The 22,603-nt window shown below is 37.8% G+C and overlaps 1 pseudogene across 1 annotated transcript in view; it reads right to left on the minus strand.

Moving 5' to 3' along the window:
- Positions 1 to 2,247: 2,247 nt before the first annotated feature.
- LOC306655732 (transport and Golgi organization protein 1 homolog) overlaps positions 2,248 to 22,603 on the minus strand; it is a 29,273-nt pseudogene continuing 8,917 nt past the window's right edge. The window contains exons 3-20 of the transcript XR_013767022.1: positions 20,219 to 20,347; positions 19,892 to 19,969; positions 19,695 to 19,805; positions 18,486 to 18,557; positions 18,201 to 18,305; positions 17,424 to 17,543; positions 17,216 to 17,327; positions 16,269 to 16,324; positions 16,091 to 16,181; positions 15,779 to 15,917; positions 12,832 to 12,933; positions 11,933 to 11,992; positions 11,781 to 11,816; positions 11,639 to 11,706; positions 11,419 to 11,519; positions 11,123 to 11,251; positions 10,436 to 10,512; positions 2,248 to 2,833 (exon numbers count right to left, since the gene is read on the minus strand). The product of XR_013767022.1 is annotated as a transport and Golgi organization protein 1 homolog (transcript). The remainder of the gene's footprint in view (positions 2,834 to 10,435; positions 10,513 to 11,122; positions 11,252 to 11,418; positions 11,520 to 11,638; positions 11,707 to 11,780; positions 11,817 to 11,932; positions 11,993 to 12,831; positions 12,934 to 15,778; positions 15,918 to 16,090; positions 16,182 to 16,268; positions 16,325 to 17,215; positions 17,328 to 17,423; positions 17,544 to 18,200; positions 18,306 to 18,485; positions 18,558 to 19,694; positions 19,806 to 19,891; positions 19,970 to 20,218; positions 20,348 to 22,603) is intronic.

The raw sequence follows: 22,603 nt of genomic DNA on the forward strand, positions 1-22,603 counted from the left end.
CGGGGCCCGGGCTCCCAACTTCTTCAGGACTTTTCGGCACACTCAAGGGCATCCAAGCCACCACCGGAGATGGAGTTTGGATTTCCACTTACAGCCTCTTTGGCTATTAAGGAACAATGGCAGAGGGCTGTTGATCTCAGCAAGGTCATCTTCCAAAGAGGGAGCCAGGGATTAAGCAGTTGTCCCAGTGGAAACTGAAGGACCGTGAGGGGCTACATAAATCATCATAACTTTGCATTCAGTGGAGATGGCTCAGAGGGCAAAGTGTCATAGGAGAGAGAGTAGCAATGTCAGTCCTAAAATTATTCCCAGGTGGTGGGAAAACAGCTGGTGGTATTGCTTTTATTTTAAAGAACAAAATGACTAGATTGATACTTTGTTTCTCTCCAGCTCTCCTACTGTTTCTAAAAGATTTTCTCTACATCTGTAGACAACTGCTAAACCTGAAGGGAAAATGATACTTGGGATAATGTGGCTTTTTTTTTTTTTTATACTTTTATTTGTGGATGGACACAACACCTTTATTCATTTTTATGTGGTGCTCAGATCAAACCTGTTGCCTCACACTCACTAGGCAAGTGGTGTATCATGTGGCTCTGAGAATTGTTTTATAATAAAGTAACCTGTTTAATCAAACCAATGTATAGCTGATAAGACTAACTGTGAATTACCTTTTAAGTACCTTCAGCAAATTTTGCCACATGGATTTTATAGCAAATTTCTTTTGCTAAAGAATCACTTCAAACTGTAGACACCTAAATCTGCCTTTTTAAGTATTTAAACCTTAAAATTCGTTGGGTTGTTTTAAAAGGGTTCTTCTATCTGTATTTAAGTTCTGGAAACTGGACAGAAAAGACTCAAGCTGTACCATGTTATTTTTATCAGTTGCACATCAGTGTGTCTTGAACATAGTGCATGAGCTCCTGTCCCTCAGTGTCCCCACTGGTAGGCAGGGGAGAGTAGAGGTCTTTAATGCAAATGAACTAGGAGCTGGTTGCTGTGATTCCAGAGTTTCAGCAAAAATGGCTTTTGTGATGGTCCTGGCTGTTGCACATCTTCCTGAAACACAGGGGCTTGGTAGTTGGTCTGGCTGAAGACCAGATGTGAGTTGCCAGTAGCTGATTGCATTCCCAGCTGTGGTTTAGCACAGTAAATGCCATTGGTGAGCATGTGGCCATGGATGCCATCCATGTGGACATGGTGGAGCTGGCCAGTGTTGACCTCCACCCTGCTGTGGAGCTGGGTCCTTCCTGGCCTTGCAACCTGCCACTGTCAGAGGCACCTGAAGAGTGGTCCTCCCTCCATGGAGTGCCGTTTGGGGTTTGTTGAGCTGCCCGGACCTGAGAGGTTCCCTTGGGAGGCTGCTGTGCTCCCTTGTGAGGAGGCTGAGAGATGAAGTACACTGTGCCCTGTCTCCACACTTCACCTTGCACACCAGCTCCAAGTGTTATCGCATCACTGAGTTCCTTACCTGCATGCAGGTAATAGTCCACCAACCTGGACAAAGGTGAATCAGGGCACCTTGGCTGGGTGGTGGTGTACACTTGTGATCCCAGCTGAGGTAGAAGGATCATAAGTTTGAGGCCAGCCTCAGAGACTTAGCAAAATACTGTCTTAAAAGTAAGAAAAGGACTGGGGAAGTAGCCCAGTGGTAGGGAGCCAGCCTAGTCGGTGTGAGGCCTTGGGTTCTCCCCAGTACAACCAAACCAAACCAGATGCCGAAGGGGCATCTGGTAAAACAATTCTTGTACTAATGTAAACCCATTCTCAGATAGGCAGTGAGGGTTGGAAAAAAGTAAATGAATATGCTATAAATAGAGCTGCAGACTTCTCAGGAGTAAAAGAAATCCCTTGTAGAGTTCACAGGTGACCAAGATCCAGCTTCCTTAACAGTGAGCAACAGGGTGTGTGCTGCTAAGTCACCGTCTTCAGTTCTGAGTCCGAGTTTACATGCTTCCCAAATGGTACAAGTCTCATGACAATCCAATGAATAAACAGACACTTGAGGAATATTAATAAACAATTTTTTATGAATTATCACTACAAAGAACTTCGGCAAGAAGGGAAATAAGTTTAGGATCTTTGAGTAAACATTTTTAGTGTAACAGTCTGTGACCAGATATTAAGAGAGAAAGATCAAGCTTATGAACACCATTGCTCTGTATCAACTGGAATAAACTCAAAATAGGATAACGGAATACATGTTCTTAAAGCACTATCCACAGGATGTTCAGTATTTTATAACATTCCGAAATCATTTAGCATTATATATGCTACACTAACTAAAACACAGGTATTCCTTATTGCATATTTCAAAGTTGGAAGGATACTTTAGCTTAGGAGGTGATCATTATTTAGAGAGGGAAATGATGTTTTGAATTTTTTGACTCAAAAATGCATATTGCCAAGACAGCTTAGTTCTAAAAACAAACCCTTAAAACTTTTGGATTTCGAAGCCAATAATCCCTTAACACAATGAAGAGTGCACAATCCACATTCTGACTAAGTGTCAGAGGTCATGGTTACAGGCTCTGTTTTAAAGCCTGTGAACAGTCCTGGCCACTGCTCTGAGAGGAGATGAAGGCTCTTCTCTAGAGCCTGAAGGTGTCAAGTCTCTTGCAGGAGGTGATGGTGAGTAGTCTTGGGGACCATGGGTTGGGGGTGGTAATCAAGTACCAGGAATGAAGTACTCTCTTGGACCAAATGAACCTAAAGGTCTAAATGGTGTGGGTTCCTGGTAAAAATTCCGAGGGTCAAGAGGCAGATCCCGTTTTCCAGATGGAACACCTGGTGCATATTCTCTTAAGCCTAGTGGTGGACCACACACCAGGACCTGGAAAATAAAAGGGAAGTTATAGTTAAATACCCAGAAATTTATAAATTAGAGATGATTTAAAGTATGTTAATATAGTTTTCTCATCATTCTTTCTTTCTCCCAAGCCTAGAAAATCAAGTGGTGACATCCTGACTTGACAGATGAGGCAAACTGAGCTTCAACAATTTAGGTTACAGCCTATGGTCAACCAGCCATGAAGCAACATATGAAGGATTTAAACATGGCTCTACTTAGCTCCAGGCTTGTCTTTTTTGTTTCGGCCACAATATAATTGAAGAACTATTTCCATCTCAAAAGAGCTCCATTTTTTATTTGGAAGTACTATATACCATGACAAAAGGATAGATTATGAAATAAGAACTTCATTGCATCAAAGAAAATTTTGATAAAAGCAAATACCACGGTCTACTACTGTATCAATTAAAAATTCATGCAGTAGTTCAGCATGGATCTTAAAAAAAAGCCATCAGAATCAAGGTACTTGACCTCCTGGAAAAAGGCCTTCCACACCTAATTAAAATTCAGCAACATTTATTAGGTCACTATTAAATCCTCCTTAACCTTTCCCCTGACTCTTCTCAAGGGTGAGGATGGTTTGGACTTTTCCTTTCTATATTCTGTAATCTATTGCTTATGTGTCTATTATGGGTGGTTACAACTTTATGTTGTAGGACGTACATATCTGTGACATTTTAAAGTTATGGCATGCAGTCTCATCCACCTTTCCATCCATTGCAGTACATAGCCAGTGATTTCCAACAAACATCTGCATGAAGTAATAATTCTGTTTTCTTCCTGTACAGAGCCCCATTGTCTATGAGCAACAGGCTACTTGCCTATCTCAGTATAGAGTTATGTAGTGCCCATGTGTCCCAAGAATTGGAGGAAAAAGCTAAACTGTACTCAGTCAGCTTGATCCTTGCATTGTAAAGGCCCAGAGATAGCAACTGTTTTAGGCAGAAGGAATAGAAAAGAAAGATTAAATAATGATTTATAAGTCATCACTGTTGTTCAGATCATCATACCAAATGGTGGAGGGAAGTGGTAGAGGCACAAAAGACCCACCAAGCTGAAGTGGCAGTCCATATCGAACAGGTGGTGGTAAGGGAGGCCCTCCCCAGGGGAGCCCATGAGAGATATCCCTGGGGAAGGAGGGGCCCTTTTGTACCATAGTAACCTGCAATTAAGATTTGAAAGGCAGTTAAGTCGTACAATTCCTGTGTATTAAGAACAAAGTACCACCACGGTAAAAACGCTAAAACCCAGGACAGGTAACCTGTCCAGAGGCACCATCAGTGCAAAAAAACTCTACCACCCTCTACCACTCCCACACGTTCCATTGACAGTTTACGGAGGTTAGAAGGATGCTGCAAGAGCGAGCAGTTTGTTACTGATTATATCTGCACAGGAAAAGTAAGGGCAAAAAAACTGCAGAAGGTTTAATGTCCGGAGCCGGCAGGTCACGCGCCTTGGCTCATGGTCAGGCGCTTTGACTCATGGTCACGCCCCCTGCCGCGCCTCATGCTGAGCTAAGATAGCGCCTGCCGGATGCTGGCGGGGCGTGCCATTACCTGTTTACACACCTGTCAGACTATACCAGGTGCATCACACTAGATTGCGTGGTGCTTCATGATTGGACAATTACACTTCCTTATTGGAGTTCTGGCGCGAGACTAGTCTTGCCTTCGCGCGCTTTACTCTGATTGGTTTCTGTACTTTATATTAACTGTGTTTATTCCTCTAATAAACGAGACTTGATCAGGCTTTTGTCTTGTCTCCATTTCTTGTGTCTCTTGTCTCTTTCAATCCCAGCACCCCCCTCCAGGTACCCGTTGATGTCCTGAGGGCCAGGGCAAGTTAACAGGTGATTTCTGGCCAGCACGTCATGCTGTATTCACTACACTCTATTTCGAAGGGAGCCCCCTCCCCCACCACATCTCTTTCATCACCATAGCTCAATACTTCCATATTAAGAAGGTACAGAAACATAATGAAAACTCCATTCTCTATGCATGTAATAACAGCTGTTATTCAGAGTTCTTGCAGCAAGGCATTTCATATATTATTCAAACTCTCAGAACTTTAAGTACTGTCTTATTTTAAATAAGAGGGAACTGAGGCAAATTTGCTGAAGGTCACAGTGCATGTAAATGGCCTGGCTGGAACTCAATCCCAGGTTTGCCTCTAAGCTATGATCTTCTCTCCACCTCTACTCTCTCTACAAAGGGTCTCTACTCTCTTTAAAGTCTTCAACTGTGAAGGGCTTTGGGGTCCTTATCTAAGCTGCCCTTAGATAAAAAGATTTCTCTAGCGATGAACTTGCAAGTATTTCCAATACAATGCTATATACACAGATTAGGAAGACAAAGTTTAATATTTACTTCATTTACGGTACACCATATGAGGCATTGACTATTCCTATGAGAAGTGGGGTTGAAACTAAGCAATTAAATTTTATTTTAATACAGAGCAGCAGAAGACCTACCAGATATAATAGCTACACAAGTTGCAAAAGAATGCACTCATGTGAACAAATGAGACCATTCTTGGGACTGGGCTCAACAGGTCATTTCAGATTATCACTGTTCACCAAAACACTATTTCACTTCCAGAAAATCTGTTACCCATCTAATTTAAATCACTCAAAATCAGGTTTGCCACCTACTGTACAAATGGAAGAACTCCTATACAGCATACTCCCAAATAAGGATGAATTATGTAATTTATAATGAATTTACTTTGGCCTTAGAACGTTCAACACAAAATACAATGTAAAGTTTTCACATTCTGAAGTTAATTATGGTTACACACACTCCAGCAACACTCCCAAGTTAAGGAGAAAAGTAAGCTCAGTATTGCATGCAGTTTAAAGCAAACAAGGTCAATGTCATGCTCCTCATATCCTTCCCAGAAATACACAGAATAGAAGCCCAGTTCAGTCCTCAACCTCTAAGTACTTACTGCTACTGGATACTCAGCCAAGAAGTACAGTGGGAACTGAGGGGGCCTCGGGTTCTTGGGCAACGTTTTGCTTTTCAAAAAACAAATGGGGCTTTCTTCCCCTTCCCCCGTGCAGATGTGAATTCGTCTGCGCAAAATAAAAGGTTCCTTGTGTGGAGACCTGTATCTGTGGAGCGTTTCTGGAGCTAGCGAGGAACCATAACTGCGCCATTAACGCCTAACACCTGGTGCCGTGACTTGGGGATGGGTTTTTTTCCGCTGACTAAGCAGGCAGAATCCCATCCTATAGCAAGCCCTGGCAACCCCCTTATACAGGCTCATCTTCCATGTTACCGGGATGCCCAGTTTTCTGCATACAACACCGGACTCCAGAATTGGTGAGTTCCCCTTAGGCAGGCCATGACTACTTAAACACATCTCAGCCGCCCGCAGCTCCGCTGTGGTGCCGCCGCCCCCAACCCCATATCTGAGAAGCGGCCATTCTCGCGGTTCCCTCTGCCACGGCTCACGTTTCCTCCTGCCGCCCTGAGGCTCCTTACTCGCAGCTTTCGCTCCCCTCCTGGGGCTCCCTCCCACTGCCCTGAGGCTTCCCTCTCATGGCTTCCGCCGCCTGCCACGCGGCTCCCGCCGCCAGACCTGCCGAGGTGTGTGGGGTAATCTCCTGTCCCCATAGCTGGTCCTAGTTGCTGGGTGGACTCCTGGGTTTTTATGGTGCTGAGATTCTTCTCAGGGTCCTGAAGTTCTCTCTCTTATTCCCACTGCATCTCGCTCGAAATCCTGGCCAGGTCTTCGACTCTCTCAGCTTTATGCCCCGGTTTAAACATTGGTTTTTTTTTTGGTGACGACCAAGCTTTGTTCTAACCTCTCGTTGCCTGGCACTGTGATCTCGGGACGCCAAAATCACTAGCCAGATGGGTCTCAGCTTACCATGGGATTCAGGACATCCAGCTCAGCAAACTCGCCCCTGAGATGCTTATTAAATCATCTCAAACCCCTTCACCTATTTGCTGAATGAGAGCTAAATTGTCCTTTAGATAGTAAGTCAGAATGGTCTATTTTTGGCACCCTAAATTCTAGCTTTATACTAGGTAAAATTATATGCTAATTATACTAGTTATAATTAAGTACATATGTGGGCAATCCTGGTGAATGGAAAGGAACTTTTCCCCTTCGTGTTTTCCTTCTTTCTTGCTGCTTCTCCTCCCCCTTTATCCCTTTCTCTCTAAGTTTATCCAGCTGATGAGTCATGTCCTTACAGGTCTCCTACTGCAGAAGCTCCTGTTCATTCCTCTCCTTTGCCTCGTTCTGTTTCTCCTTCCGCTCCGCCATTCAGCCCACCAAGTCCCCCCACCACGTGGTCTCGTACACACATTCAGCTCCTTTACGGGAGGTGGCTGGCGCGGAGGGAGTAAAACCTGAACACTTCTCTTGGCTGATTCCTTATTTTCAAATCTTTTCTTTCTCTCTTAGCTTCCCTGCAGGTTCAAGAAATTAAAAGGGCCTAAGCATCAAGTTTCTGCTAGAACATATTAGCCCCTTTCAGATTCAGATCTCAGTCAAGGGTTACATTGAAATGTAAATGAAGAAAGGCTCAGTAGGAAGCCAGTTTCAAACCCAAGGGAAAAAAAAGTGTAAAAGTGTCCATTTTAAATTTCTCCTAGGCTACAACTCAGAATACTTTTCTCCCTTTCAACTTTCTCTCCTTCTCATTTTCTCATGCCTTAATTAATAACCATTATCATTTCTTCTTCCAGGACTTTGTTTTTCTTAAATGCTATATTTTTGAGCTCACATTTTTGATCCTACAGACCTAGGTTAATAATTTTTGATCAGTTCTTTTTATGCAACTCTAGAGTTATTTTTGAAGATTGCAACGGAAATAAATATTACAAGGCCTTTGCTTTTGTGTTAAATATAAGCACTCATAAAAATTAAAATTCTAAAAATGAATCCAAATATTTTAAGTCTCGTGATTTAATAATGTTCAATTTAAATTGGGTAAACTAAATAAAAGTAAAATGTCCTTAAATTAACTCACAAGTCTCTAGGTGGTCATACTAATAAAATATTAATGTTTATAAAATGTCTAACATCAATTTTTCTAGGATTTTCTTCAACAGGAAAGAGATGACAAATACTATTGGCACACTTGTCTGATGTCTTGGTTTTTCTACAATAAGCAACATGTATGGGATTACTCAAATGTGTTTGTTAGAGACATCTTATTAATTTATAAAAGCTATTCCATGGAGTAACATACTTAAAAACATTATTCTTTGTATATTAAATGTGTTCATATTTTCCAGGTATACAAGCCTTTAAAGCAGAAAATTTATCAAGCTGCTGTTTCTCAAAATTAAACTTGTCTGTAATGGTAAACCTATCATTTAATGTTCTATTACCTGTCATCAATAGGGTATATATAACCTAACATTGCACACATATAAAGATTGCTGACATAACTCTTTAGATCCACATTTCCATCAGAGAACAGACGCCTCCATCTGATCTCAGCTTATCTTCAAAATCTATGTTTTAATATACCTCCTTTGCCCCTCACTGAAAGCCCCATGTTAACCTGAGATAAGGCTCTGGCCTCCTCACCACCCTGCTACACATTACAAGGCTCCAAAGTAAGCCTGACTTTAACTCATTTTAAAGTGTGTTCAAAAAGTTTAACCTCAGCCAAAATTCAAAATAAGCTATGTGCACAAACTGAATGTTTTACTGTTCATTACTCCATTTTGTATTTCTCCTTATAAACTCTAATTGTTGCCTGATCATATTTTGCAGAAGTTACGCCTTCAAGAGTGAACGCCATAAATCAACTTGGAATAGTACGCCATCACCTTTAGAACAGCATATGTAACCCCAATTAGATAAAAAGGGGGTAAAAAACGGTAAAGTTATAGACATTAAACCAAAGCCCAGTACTCTTACTTGATGACTGGTGAGACTGACTTGCTTGATGGTTAAGATCAAACTTAGAAATAGAGATTTTAAATAGATCAAGAAAAGTCCATATTTGGGTCTTGCCCTCAATGTCAGCCTGAACCCAGGGAACAAGAGGACTTCTCCAAGGAGCTTTGCAACTCTGAGTCACACAACCTCCTGACCAAGGAGATTGATGAGGCCGCTAGAGGAAAAGCCACTCAGTGCATCTGCTGCAGAGGAGGGTCATGGAAAAAAAGGGAGGCATCCCTAATGCTTTCAAGGAAATCCACATTATCGAGAAGACCCTGCCCTAACCAAAAAGCACTAATGGAGCTAAGAAGCTGCTCTTAAGTTCTCTATGAGTGACCCCTGTGGAAACTCAGCTGACTCTTTACAGACAGGAACAGGTCACTTTGACCAGTTTGATCTTAAACACCTAGCAAATCAGTTAAAACCAAAGTATAGCCATTCTTGGGCATTTAAAAATAATAGTAACTATCAAGAGAAACTGTCAGAGTCAGAAGTTTTTAGTCAGTTTAAGGCCCACAGACACAGGTAGCCTTAATCTATGTTTGCTAGTAACAGAAGTATAGAGATCTCTACTAAATGTTGTGTTCACATTCCTGATAACCTAGACAATGTTAAAGCTCCCAAATAAAGGCCTGTCCTCTCCAGTCTTTGCTAGGCCTTGTTATGGGAACACACTTCTCAGTTCTTCCATCCCCTGGTGAGGAATTATTGATTTGTCATCTTTATAATATGCATTAGCATGTTCCAGATTCTGCAACGTTTATATTGTATCAATCTCATTTCAGTACTCATGTCTTTTTGTTCTTCTCCTGTAGAAGCACCCATCTCCAGATGCCTTTACAGCCTGCTCTCCCCCCAACCGGACTTCTACCATGAACCCCTCAATTGACACGATTTCTAAAAAGGAACCTCCAAAACAGCTTGCCCCATGCTGCCCATTTCCAGCTTGAAGAAGTCAGATCGGTCATCACCCCTTTTCCCTACAGCAGTGAAAGAGTTCCTATTATTAGAGGGGTAAGTGAAGTCAGAATTAGGGGCAGGCAGTTAATACAGAAATAGGGGATCAATCAAATCAAGAAAATGAAGTCCATGAAAATTATCTGCCTTTGGAAGCCTGGAGGAGAATGAACTTTTTACATCTCACCTGCAAAACCAACCCCAGGTCACCTAGGCAGGCAGGAGAGAGAAGGCTTCAAAAAAGACTGGAGAGCAAGATTTTTTTATTTTTTATATAAAAGGAAATGAGGGAATGTAAGGAAATCTGGCTTCCCCCACCACCTGTCAATCTGCGTTCGCCCGGCCTCTCACGTTACAGGAATTTCTGGCTTACGTTGCTGTAATCTTCCTGCCTCCCACATTACGTTCTAATATGTCATTGGTCCATCAGTCAGTCTGTAAGAATTCTCCGCGATTGGTTCCTCTCAGCCCACGAAATTCCTATGTCTGAGAGAAAACCTTGCACCATGTTCTCTTTTTCCCTTCTTTCCCTTTCCCCCGTGCAGACGTGAATCGTCTGCCTAAAATAAAGTTTCCTTGTGTGAAAAAAAAAAAAAAAAAAAAAAAATGGGGGTAGTACAAATAGAACACAAACAGGGATGAGGCAAAGAGCAAGTGCTGTAGGAAAGCTACATGTTCCTGCATGACCTCATGATGTACAATGCCTGTATAACTTACCTTGCCCTCATCCATCACCTTGGCCGGAGAAGAGCTCCTGGAGCTACTTTTCACAGGAGCTGGACTACATCCCGGGTCTGTTAGAGGTCAGAGAATGAATTTAGAATATTCCAACATGAAATCCACAATCCTAGAGTGTTTGAAATGACTTGGTCCCTTACCAGAGGGCAAAGTGTTTCCCAGATGCCTCAGAAGACCATCGAGGACGAGGTAAAGGTCCATCCATTGATCCTTGGGAAAGAAAGAACAGAGCCCTTGCATGTATTTTGCAGAAGAAAGAAACCAATCGTGGACAGGTCAGGGTTCAACAATAACTAGAAAGCAACATTAAAGACTGGTTCCCAAATACATAAGTCACAATTTATGCAGAGACTTAAGTAAGTGAAAAAAGAACTGCCTTGGATTGAAAGAACAGCAGGAAGCCCTGCACATTAAAAGTACTGGTCCTGAACTTCAAGGTATAGACTTGAAGTATGTAGGCTGGCTTTTCTTCAGTCTGAATAACCTGACTTCCAAATTTACCAATACTATAGACATATTTAAAATTGGAACTAAGACTCAGTATTACATATTATTATAAGGACAATGGAAATATACAAGCTGCATAAAGTTTTAAGGGTACTTTTATAATATTTGAGAAAGGAACACCATAGAGAGTTAATTTAAAGATCAAGGCTTACACTTCACTTCTAGGCATATCTCTTCAATTAAGAGTAGCAGAGAGCAGTCTCCCAGCTGGCTCTGCTGTCAGTGGAGGGGAACATTCTCCACCACACACAGGGGATGGGCCAAAAGAGCCATTCTGGCTCAGTGGACCTAAAGACAACAATGCCTTGTTACCACTTAAAAGCAGCCTTTACACTCCCCGCCCTTTAGCAAGTCATTCAGATTATTTCATAACCATTACACACAGAAATAAAAAGTAATTTACATACATTCTGCACCAAGAAATAGTCTACCTCCATTTACAAAGTGCTCCCTACCTCTCCAGGGAGGGCTTTGTGTATTTGGTCTTCCCGGCATTGGTTTTACAATCACAGGTTCATCTTGCCGCATTGCCATCTTTTGGGTCATTTCCAATAATCTTGAATATTGAGAAAGAATGGACTTAAATGTGAAATGGTAATCTAGTCCTTCTTAGATACCATCTAGCACAGCCTTAAAACACTATAAAACATATAGTAAGGTATCAAAATCACATACTTGTGTCTCAAATTAGCAGCTTCCCTCTTCTCTTCAGCTATTGCTCTTTCTGCCGCACGAGCTTTGAGCTATTAGAGAAAAAATATTCAAATTCAGTTGTGTAGGCTATACACAAAATAAGAAATGGGTGAAAAAATCTTACCCAGTTATCATGAGCTTTCTTCTCATGAGTAAAAGTCTGAAAAAGACAACACATTTAAAAAAAAAAGTTTAGGGGACTCATTATAATAGCCTATAATTGTCTGTATTGGATATCAAAAAATTCTGGGACTATAGGACAGTATTAATCACTACCTGGTTTTAAATGAGCGCTCTGTTTTCTGTAATTCTTCCTCCATTTCTTCAATTCTCCGCCTAAAAATTATACTTGGTTTTATTAGTTAAAACAATTGAATAAAATCTGAAACAATCTGACCATGTTCCCTTTACTTTATCAGCTATACTTTTAAAGACTTCATCATACATAAAAAAAAACACTTTATATAGTTATACGAATTCTGTGAGATCAAAACTACTATATTACAGCCAGGTGCAATGGCATACACCTGTAATCCCACTGACTTGGGAGACTGAGGCAGGAGGATCACATGTTTGAGGCCAGCCTCATCAATTTAATGAGAATCTATGCAACTTAGACCCTGTCTCAAAGTTAAAAAAGGTCTGGGGACATAGCTCAGTGGTAAAGCATCCCTGGGTTCAATCCCCAGGACCAAAAAATAAATAAATAAAACCTAATACTATCTAATTTCTTTATAATTTAACTGCAAGAGATTCTGAATTGATAAATTATAATTTCCTTAACTGTTCATCAATATGTTCTCAAATAATTTTGCTAGAAATATCTTCCTTCTTAATACTTCTTTCTTTTTTAAAATTATATCCATAGATTTCACAGGTCTATCAAATAGCACACCACACAGCAAACTGCTTTCTTAAAGAATTACTCCAACATACAAAACCATCAGAACTGTTTGCCTGAACCAAGTTCCCTTATGGTCTTGCCAGCATTTGGGTAGAAGTAAATTTTTGTTAACATTTTTCATTTGTTCAATTGAAATTTATTTTTCTTCTGTGTGAACTGAATGGATCCATATTCTCTCATTACTTATACTTCTGTGCTATTTTCTTCTACATAATGTAAAAGCAGATTCAAAAGAAAGCTAACACTAGAGTTCATTAGACATTGAACTCACTTGTAAGTTTTAACTTCCTCTGCAACCAAAATCGCCTTTTCATCTGCAGTTGACACTCGCTGTTCTCTTTCTTGTCTCTCATACTCCTCTTGACTCAGTTTCCTAAAATAAAACCAGTTTTCAAGTCAAAGTTTCTCTTTTCTCCTGGCAGTGTGTATGACTGTTCTATTTAAATGTCACTTCCCACCCTTCTCTAAAATGTTTAGGATTATAAAACAGGAAGGAATTCAAACCTGCAATTTAGGAAATCAAACCTGGCAAATCACTTACATTTTCTAACTTCTGCTTTTAATTCTCTATTTACAAGTAAATAAAACAAATGTAAAAACAATACGTGCCCCAAGGGCAAGTCTCCTATGCTGAAGATGATGAAAACTCACTTTACTTCAATGTGGAAAGTCAGGACTGATCAACCTGATACAAACATATCAGGATAAAGCAGGGGAGAATTCTCTGTCATTTCTGCCATGGCTAAGGACATCTTTGTCATGGAGGAATTTGTTTCCCAATCCAAGATTGGTACAAAGATAGAGTCAATCAAAGAAAAAGCTTTTTAGGACATGTCTTCTAACTATACAATTAACCACAGAACATTTTCACACTTTAGACACCTATTTCAAAAGAATTGTGATTAAGCAAAAAGGCAAATCTGAGTTCTGACAATGTCTATCAACCAGAAAAAGAATCCATACTGACCCATGATCAGGATATTATATACTGACAACAAGTTTTAACTTTGATCATGAAAATCAAGATATTTATCTACTATAACAAAGGTAGACACATTTAATGGTTCAAAAAATACTTTCTGTTATCCTTGTACTGCTTTATCCATAGTTCCAATTCAAAAGATAAGTAACTTGAAACTTAATTTTCCATGAATCAAAAGGAAAATTAGAAGAACTATAGTAACCAAATAGAAAAGGGGGTTATGTAGTCTTTTCTAACTGCTCATTTAATTCTTCAGCAAATATTTTATGAGTATCTATAATATACTAGTTACCTTGTAAGATGCTAAAGAATAAAGGAGCTCACTGTTTAAGATATAAATGATGACTTGGGCTGGGATTGTGGCTCAGTGGTAAAGCGCTTGCCTAGCATGTGTGAGGTACTGGATTCAATTCTCAGCACCACATATAGAGAAATGAATAAAATAAAGGTCTATCGACATTTAAAAGAAAAAAAAAGATATATATGATGACTAAAGGAATATAATAATTTCCCCCTGACTCTGTCTTAAGACGGAATATGGAAAAACCTGAGTCTTGAAGGAGAGAGAAATTTATTTCCAATAATCAATGAACTAGCCTAAGAACAAAGTAATTTCAAAGGAGAGACCAACAATGTAGAATGAAGAACTACAGAAACTGTAAATATGTATATAAATTGAATAAATGTTGAATGAATGTCTCATGGAGTTTGCAGTATATGAAGTACTAACATACTTTACCACAACAGTATCTAATCTAATTCAGGAGCTACTTAAAGCGCATAAATAAATAAATCTATAAATCTATGTCAGGTTTTTATGAAGTTTAGGATATACACCATGGCCTTTAAATTACAAGAAGAGAAATATAACACAATCTATGATTACACCAAGCTTACACAGGAGATGAGCAAAATAATTAAAAATATTTAAACTATTCAAAAGAAAGAAAAACAGGTCATGAAATAGAAAGCAAATTCTTCATAAACTTCAGGCACATATTGACATGGATGGACTTGTACTTTAGAAAGTCCACTCAAGTGGTTGTAAAGAAAATGAATCAGAATTTGAAAGAAGTCGTATAAAAAAGTGGAGAATGAAGACAGGTGATTAGTTAGGTTGCTAACAGAGAAGATGACACAGGCATGAACAGTGCCTGAGGATGAGTAACAGAGTACAAATCACAGATGAGGACTGAATGGATTTTGGAGGAATTGAAGAAAAGAGTGCTACATTTGACTGCATCACAAAGGAAATCAATTGCCATTTAGGTCATTCAGATTACTAGTAGGGACAGAGAAAAAAGGGGTTCTTTTTTTTTAAAAAGTGATGAAATGAGAAATGTTTCTTTGAAGCAGGCCAAGCATTTAGAACAAAATTTTGAGATTCTAAACAGGTTGCTTGGAGAGCACAGAATCAGAAAAGTTAATGGTAAGGTTTCAAAGTTTAATGGCATTAGGCAGTAGAAGTCAAAAATACCTAAAAATAGTTAGGTCTGTAAGGTCTGTCTTTGCTTCAAGACAAAGACTGCTATATATATATGCCAAAGAATAAAATACAGGAGCCAACACAAATAAAATCTGACACAAACAACCTATTTTTAGAGAATTCAAATATTTTTGTGGATTAAAAACTTCAAACGAACTGCCAAAATATCTTTCAAAGGAAAACTAGCTCATTGAGATGTACATTTGAGAAGATTAATATATAAATATATACTACAAACAATCACATCTGTAATCAGAACGCCTAACATCCTTGCCACAGTTCAATTGTTTAGTGTGAACATGAGATATTCAAGTCCAAAACTTACTATACCTTTAATAAGTAAATATTATTCCCTTTTGAAGTTTTTATTCTGAAAAATGCCATCCAAATCACTCAGGATTTTAAAGGTCAAGAGTTAGAGATATAAGTTCAAAACATATTAGAATTACATGACTGATCACAATGAAAGGAAACTGAAACAATGGTGGGATCATAGCATCTGGATCTTCGAACGAGAGGTATTTCCACATCAGTAACTCTTAGCATCAGTTAGCCACTCCCACTTCATATGAGTTTGACAATTGGTTAGATGGGAAGAAGAATGCAAGTAATGGGAAACAAACCACAAAGGAGAAAAAACAAATCTCTATTAATTACAACTGAAAGAAACTGTAAATAATCTTTAAAAAAGATAAAATTATCTGTATTAGGTCACAGAGTGATAACAATAACAAATGATGAAAATCTTACTTTTGCAGAGCCATCTCTTTGTGCTGGTACAGTTCATTTAAAATCTCCACTTTCTGCTTCAGAGTTTTGCACTCATCTTCCAGCCCAGCTTTAGCAGACTATAGTGAATTGCAGTCATCTTCTAATTTCTTTATTTGGTCTGTTAGAAGATAAAACAACTGATCTCTACATGTGTACAAGGACTTGAGAACTTGTTTGAAAGAGAGTTGCTGAGAAAAATGAGAAGCATGAAAGCAAGAGACCATTCTTTACCTTTCCATAAGAGTCTGAGATTTCCCAACATATGGCAATTTCATCTCAAGAAGAACCCATCTTCTAGATTACATTTTGTGGACATCGAGGCTCTTAGCTTAAGTTGTAAAAGTTTCAGATCCTCTTCAACTACTGATACTGCAGTTTGAGACTAAAAATTGCAGAAGAGAGAAATATTCTTAAAAGTGAGGCATAGGAAGAATTCACAGGCACTATGGGATCTTACAAAGAGCTATACCTGAGAGACAAGCATCAGCTGCTTAATTTGATTTTTCACCTTCACACTCTGGTCACCTGAAAAACAAAAGATGTTAACTGCTTTTTATTTCCTTGCTTTTTAACTCTATATTCTCCCAACTTCCCCAAACTAAACAATGACCATGTACAAACACTGAAAGAAAAAAATCAATTGAACGACTGAACTGAGTAGATTCATTGACTCTTAAGAGAAATGCAAGCTTAGATTTAAAAGAAAAAGTTCCTAGTTTGTGCAATAAAAATGTTATCTGTCCTATTCTTGTAAGATAAAAGTCTTTCTTCTCGCTCAGATCTGTCTCCACCTGGACAAATGTCTTATTTAGAAAGATTCAATCCTCTATTTTATCCTTGAATCTACCAACAGGTGTGGTGTAAAACACTCTATGCAAGCTATATCCAACTTGGGAGAGAACATCTGGAAATATTTTCCTCATCAGTAAACACTGCTACCCCTCCCTCTAGCTTCCTGTATAGCCTCTAGCCTCTGTTCTCACAGGCTTAGTTTAAGGCTCCAACCACCTCACTGTTCTTAAAAGTGCCAAGGGCCTTAAAACCACAGAGCCATAGAGATGATGAGTATCAAACAAATGAGTATCATCTGCATAAAACTGAGAAACAAGTTTCTCTTACTGTACAATGTTTAATACTCAGAGGTTTAAGATATGATTATTGCAACTGCAGTGTACTTACCTTGTTCTCAATGGGATGAAAAAATAGTGTTCTTCACATGCCTATTGCTACACTACACCCCAGCAACTCACCTCTCCAATGCAAGACATATCTACAGAAATATCTACAGATCCAGTGATATATATCTACAATTCTGAACAGAGCTTAAGAAGAATTTCAGTCAGTTGAAAAGTGGCATGTGTACACTTAAAGACAGGAAAGCAAAACAGAATTCGACCTCCCTGAGGCCAATCTTACCTCCTACTTCTCCACTGGCTAATTCCTCTGACTCATCTCCTCCTTTATTTTGACTCTCAGATTCCGATTCACTCTCTATCCGATTCAACAGTGTAATAAAATTAGTCAAAGCCTAGAAAAGAAGTAAAAGGTTGGAAGAGTCAATTTTAATTCAAAAGATTTCAGGAGAATTCGCAAAATGAAGCAAGTATTTGTAGAATAAACTTACATTAATATTATCATCTTTGTGAGTAAGAGCTATTTCTAAATCTTTCTGGGACTTCTCAAATGATTTTTGCTCACTGAGATCAGCATGTGATTTATTCCCATCTTCGATTTCCTGCTGCAACTGAAAAGTCAAAACAGATGAATTCCTATGGGTTAGGTGGGGTTTTGCCCTGGATACATCAGGACCATAAGATTTAGACAGGAAAATATAAAACCATACCTCCTTGGTAGCCTGTCACTAAGGGTTGAGACCTCAGTTAAGGAAGAGGCAAGAGTGGCCCCAACCCTCAGAGCTGCAGTAAGAACATCAGGGCTGTCAAGGAAGTTGACCATGTTGATTGCATTCCCCAGAAAATTGCTGCCAATTCAAATAACTTACTTCCAGTAGGAATGGATGGGCATATGTGATTATCTCCTGAATTCAGACTCCTTATCATACAACCTTCCCTTGGCCCATGAAGAGGTAACTACTCAAAAAAGGGTTATAAAATACTTTTCTGCTTGAAGAAGTTTCTTTGAGGCTATCAAGTTAATAACTGATTGATGTTTGATAAGAAAAGACCAACACTCTGAACTGAAATAAGCTGTACAGAATAGAAAATCCAAAACAGATGGAGAACATATATATGCACTCAATTTGGGGAGAAAGGTTTAAATTTGCACATCTAAGAAAAGGTCCTGCACGAATAATTCCTTACCTTAGAAACAAATCCAAGATACAAGACAATAATATTCACTTCCCTAGCTTACATTATGTATGACATTAATTTTTCTTTACCTGCTCTTCCTTCTTCTTAAGCCTAGCATTTTCTTCCTGAACCCAATGGCATTTAGACTTCACCTTCTCTTCACTAAACTTAGCTTCATTAAGAGCAATTTGAACCTAATACAAAACACCACAGTTAGTGAATTAATTCCACAGAAAAATACAAAGTTACACTTTCCCAAACCAGACATCATATAGTTCTTGTTTTTTGCACATTTTAACACACCTTAAATTTTTGGTGTTTGACAAAACTAATATGTAGTATTAATATCCTGTAGCAGGTGTTGGCAAGTTTACCTCTGAAAATTCTGAAGCATTCATTGAAATAACATCCTTTAACTTCTCTATAGATTTCTTGTTTTCTAATATCTGCCAGGTAAAAATAGAACACAAAATATCCATTAGGATTTTAGTAGAAATACTGATATAAATATATATATACTAAAAAAGACAAACACAACAAAATATATTTTAACCCATCCCCTTACATTTCAGGTAAAAGCAGGGGATTCAGCTTTGCCCTAAGCAAAAAATCAAGAACCGAAAGAGACAAGGGGAAATGAAGTCATAAATATTTCATGGCATCCACAACCTTCCTGGTTATGAGACAAAGTAGTAGATAACCAGACTAAAAGGTCAAAGTATAGAAAATGAAAATGAAATAAGTAAATAAAATTTTTAAAAGTAGAGAAAATTAGTTACTCTTTTCAGTAAACCAGTTCAAATTAATATTTTTTTCTAGTAATGGAGAAAAAAATTTTCCCAAGATCATTTTAAAGCTCTCTTGCCTGAAGTAAAAATGACAGAATCTAAGGGAGAATAGATAAATCTCACATACAGAAGAATTCCAAAAAATTATAAAGATACTGGCTCCTCAAGGGAGTGGAACATAACTCCTCACTCTTTGTTTGCAGTGCCTGGGATTGAATCCTGGGCCATCTGCATGCTAGGCAAGTGTTCTACCATGAGCTGTATCCTTAGCCCTTACCTCTTCATACTTTAACTATGGACTGTACATAGTAACTTCCAAAGAATACAATAGGCAAGGGATTGGAAGAATCCCAGTGGAGAAATCTGGTGAATACTACCTCAGCTAGGTGATCAAGCTAACCTGGAGGCGGGATATTTCAGAACACTAGACTATCTTTGCAACTTTTATGTAATTATAGAACTACTCTAAAGTAAAAAGCATAAAAAAATAGGATGCTGTAAAACAAAACAATATACAAACTGTTCAATAGGGCAATAGTTTCTGCATGTTTCACAGGGCAAAGCAAAGCAATATGAAAATTATCCAGAATTGAGGACAAAAATATTTCTTAGGCCCATAAAAATAATTTGTTGGATCAGGACTGAAAAGTTCCACAAAATGGGTAGAAGTGGGTTCAACCTCCCTGACTCCAAATCTTACTTTAGTTAACAGCATGGGGTAAGTTCAACTTAACCAATTCTATAAAATACTTCAAAAGTCAAATTACAGTAACACTTAGCCACCAAAACTCTTACCAAGTCCTCATTTTAGACATTCTGTTCTCTCTCAGATTCTAACATAACATGAAGACTTTTAGCTCTGTCATCAAGAATCTCACTAGTTTCTTCAAGTAGCTTGATTTTATCCTAGGAAAAAAGATGTCAAGATTAATTTCTCATTACATTTACTTTTGAGTTTAGAATGTAACTCCCATAAAAGAAGGGATTTTTACCTTATACTTAATTGCTTCATCCAGGAGAACCTTATTTTGTTTCTCAGTTTCTTGGACATGTTTCTTTGATTCCCGGATCTATGTAAAATAAAGCATTCAGAAGTAAGACATACATATTACAGTGTTACTAAAACTTACTTTCACATAAGTGACTCCTTCCAGAAGAAAGCAGTACTTAATACATATGATGATTATTTAGGATTTTGATAGTTTGTATGAAATAATGAAACAAAAACAAAAATGATTTCAAAATATCTGAACTATAAAACAAGTGGAAATGATTCAAGCTGAAATCAAGGAGGAAAGAAACTAAAAAAATAATTATACCTTCTGTTCATAATTTGACAATTTTTGCACCAGATCATCATTTTCTTTCTTGATATTTAACTTTTCAGAAATTTGCTGTTCAGTAACTAAAAAGGGGGGAATATCCAGATTATTACAATTACTACACGAAATTCAACTAAATCTACTAAAAGCAAAGACATGTTATATGGCATTATGAGGAAATACTTCTTAGCATAGCTATTATGCCTTTAAAAAGCAATCTACAGTTAAAAGCAATAAGGGTATGAAACACCATTAAAATTTAAGGAAAATATAAGCACAATGATATTTTAATTTAAGCTCATTTCAAAGATGGGAAATAGAGTAAAATGTTGTATTTTGATATTCCTCCCTTCTTAAAACACTTTCTTTTCAGAAAATGGAATCATTTCAAATTTATGGAAACTTTTGGAAAGGAAAAACAGAATGAAAGCATATTGACTCACAATACCATTCTTTATCTACTCCAATCAATTATTTAATGTATGAGCACAGAAATACTGTTCAAATGTAATACATCCACATTACATCAATATTCAAAGTGAATACACCCCAATTTAAAACTAATGATCTTCTTCCCACAATTTGTTCCTCCTCATCTCCTATCTCAGTTGGTACCATCAACTTCTACTCTATTATCCAAGCTAGCAACCCAGGAATAGTAAAATTTTCAGGAGTTAAAAAAAATAATAGACATCAAAAGTCACTTTATCTACTTCTAACATATATAAAACACACAACAAACACAAATACAAAGGATTATTAGAAATTACAAAAGAAGCCTAAAAATTTACCTTGATATACTCTTTTACCCAAAGGAGAGAGAAATAAAGATGAAATTCGATGTCATGCATCTGCTTAGAAGAAACAGAATCAAAACCAAATGAGAATTTATTAACAGTCTGGTTCAGGATTAAACAATAAGTAGAGAACAAGCATTTCAAATTTAATTGGTGGTGATACTTCATAAATAGCCTCTGTCAAATAAAAATACTAAGGTATGTATCTCATGTCACACTGAATATATATCTATTCCAATCTTACAACATGAGCACTTACCTTTAATAATAGAAATGGCTACTATTTTCGTAAAAATAATTAATGCTTTACTTACTCAAAATCGTTTGACAATTCTAAACAGCCAGGATAAAGTCTAGAAACAATGACTGTTCAAAGAACTCTGAGGAAACAAAATTAAAGGCATACTCTTTCTACTAAGATATGCCACTTGTTTATTTTTTTAGATGTTGATGGACCTTTATTTTATTCATCTCTTTATATGTGGTGCTAAGAATCAAACCCAGTGCCTCACACATGCTAGGCAAACACTTCTACCACTGAGCCACAAACCTAGTCCCTAGATATGCCGCTTTCCATCACCAAAAAATTCTTCCAACTCCAATTTCAATTTGGCTACTGGCTGAATTTAGAAATAATCTAAGAGGCTACATCACCTATTTCTGCAAACCACTAAAAATAGTGGTAAGAATTCTGAAAAAAAAAAAAAAAAAAAAAAAAAAAAGATTGCTACAAGAAAATACGCAAGCAACAAGAGAAATGACAATTAACATCTTCTGGAAAGAGCAAAACCTGAATCATTTCCCAAAGACGGCAATGAACTGTCAGATAATAAAACCTAAGCAATAATTCTTTTAAAACATCACTAAATTTCTTTGTAACTTAGCATATATTTCTCCTTTTAAATGTTATAAATGGTAATGGGATACTCAGATGTATCCACAGATCATCCATGGTATCTTGGTAATACTGTAGACCCTAAAATACCACTTATAATGATCTTGTTATAGGAAAATACATTCAGAAAACTTCAACATAGAAAGAAATGACCATTTCTCTAATGTCATAGCCTTACTAATCAGAGAGTATGCTTTCACCAAAAATGACAGCGAGGGAAAATGGGAAGTAGCAAAAACCAGGCATCTAAGGTAGGGACCAAAACTCCAAAGTCAAATGCTGAGACTGAGGAGCAACAGCTAAGACCCAGATCCTACCTAACCTAGTGAAAATAGAAACAGGTGCCAGGGTTCTTGAAAGAAGCAAGAGAGAAATATACAACGTTTTCATTTTTGCCTTTTTTCTTTACCTTTCTATCCTTTTTCCTTTTAGCTGAGAACAAGTTCAATGAGATTAGAAAAGTCCTCACAGGAATCTAGGCAAATGATTCTTCTTTTTAAGAAGGCATTTCTTTTTAAGTGCTTTTATATTCAATTGTACAAGGAGAGGAAACTTGTATTAACAACGGTATGTCTGATATAATTAAGTAATCAGAAAAGGAATAACTAAGATTTGGAAAGATTTGCAGCCAATGTTTCTGGCCACTTTAACTGTTGAGTTTCAACTGAAGGCTTTTTATGCAAAGTTTAT

Source organism: Sciurus vulgaris, assembly GCF_902686455.1.
Source record: "Sciurus vulgaris genome assembly, chromosome: 3".
Lineage (NCBI taxonomy): Eukaryota > Metazoa > Chordata > Mammalia > Rodentia > Sciuridae > Sciurus > Sciurus vulgaris.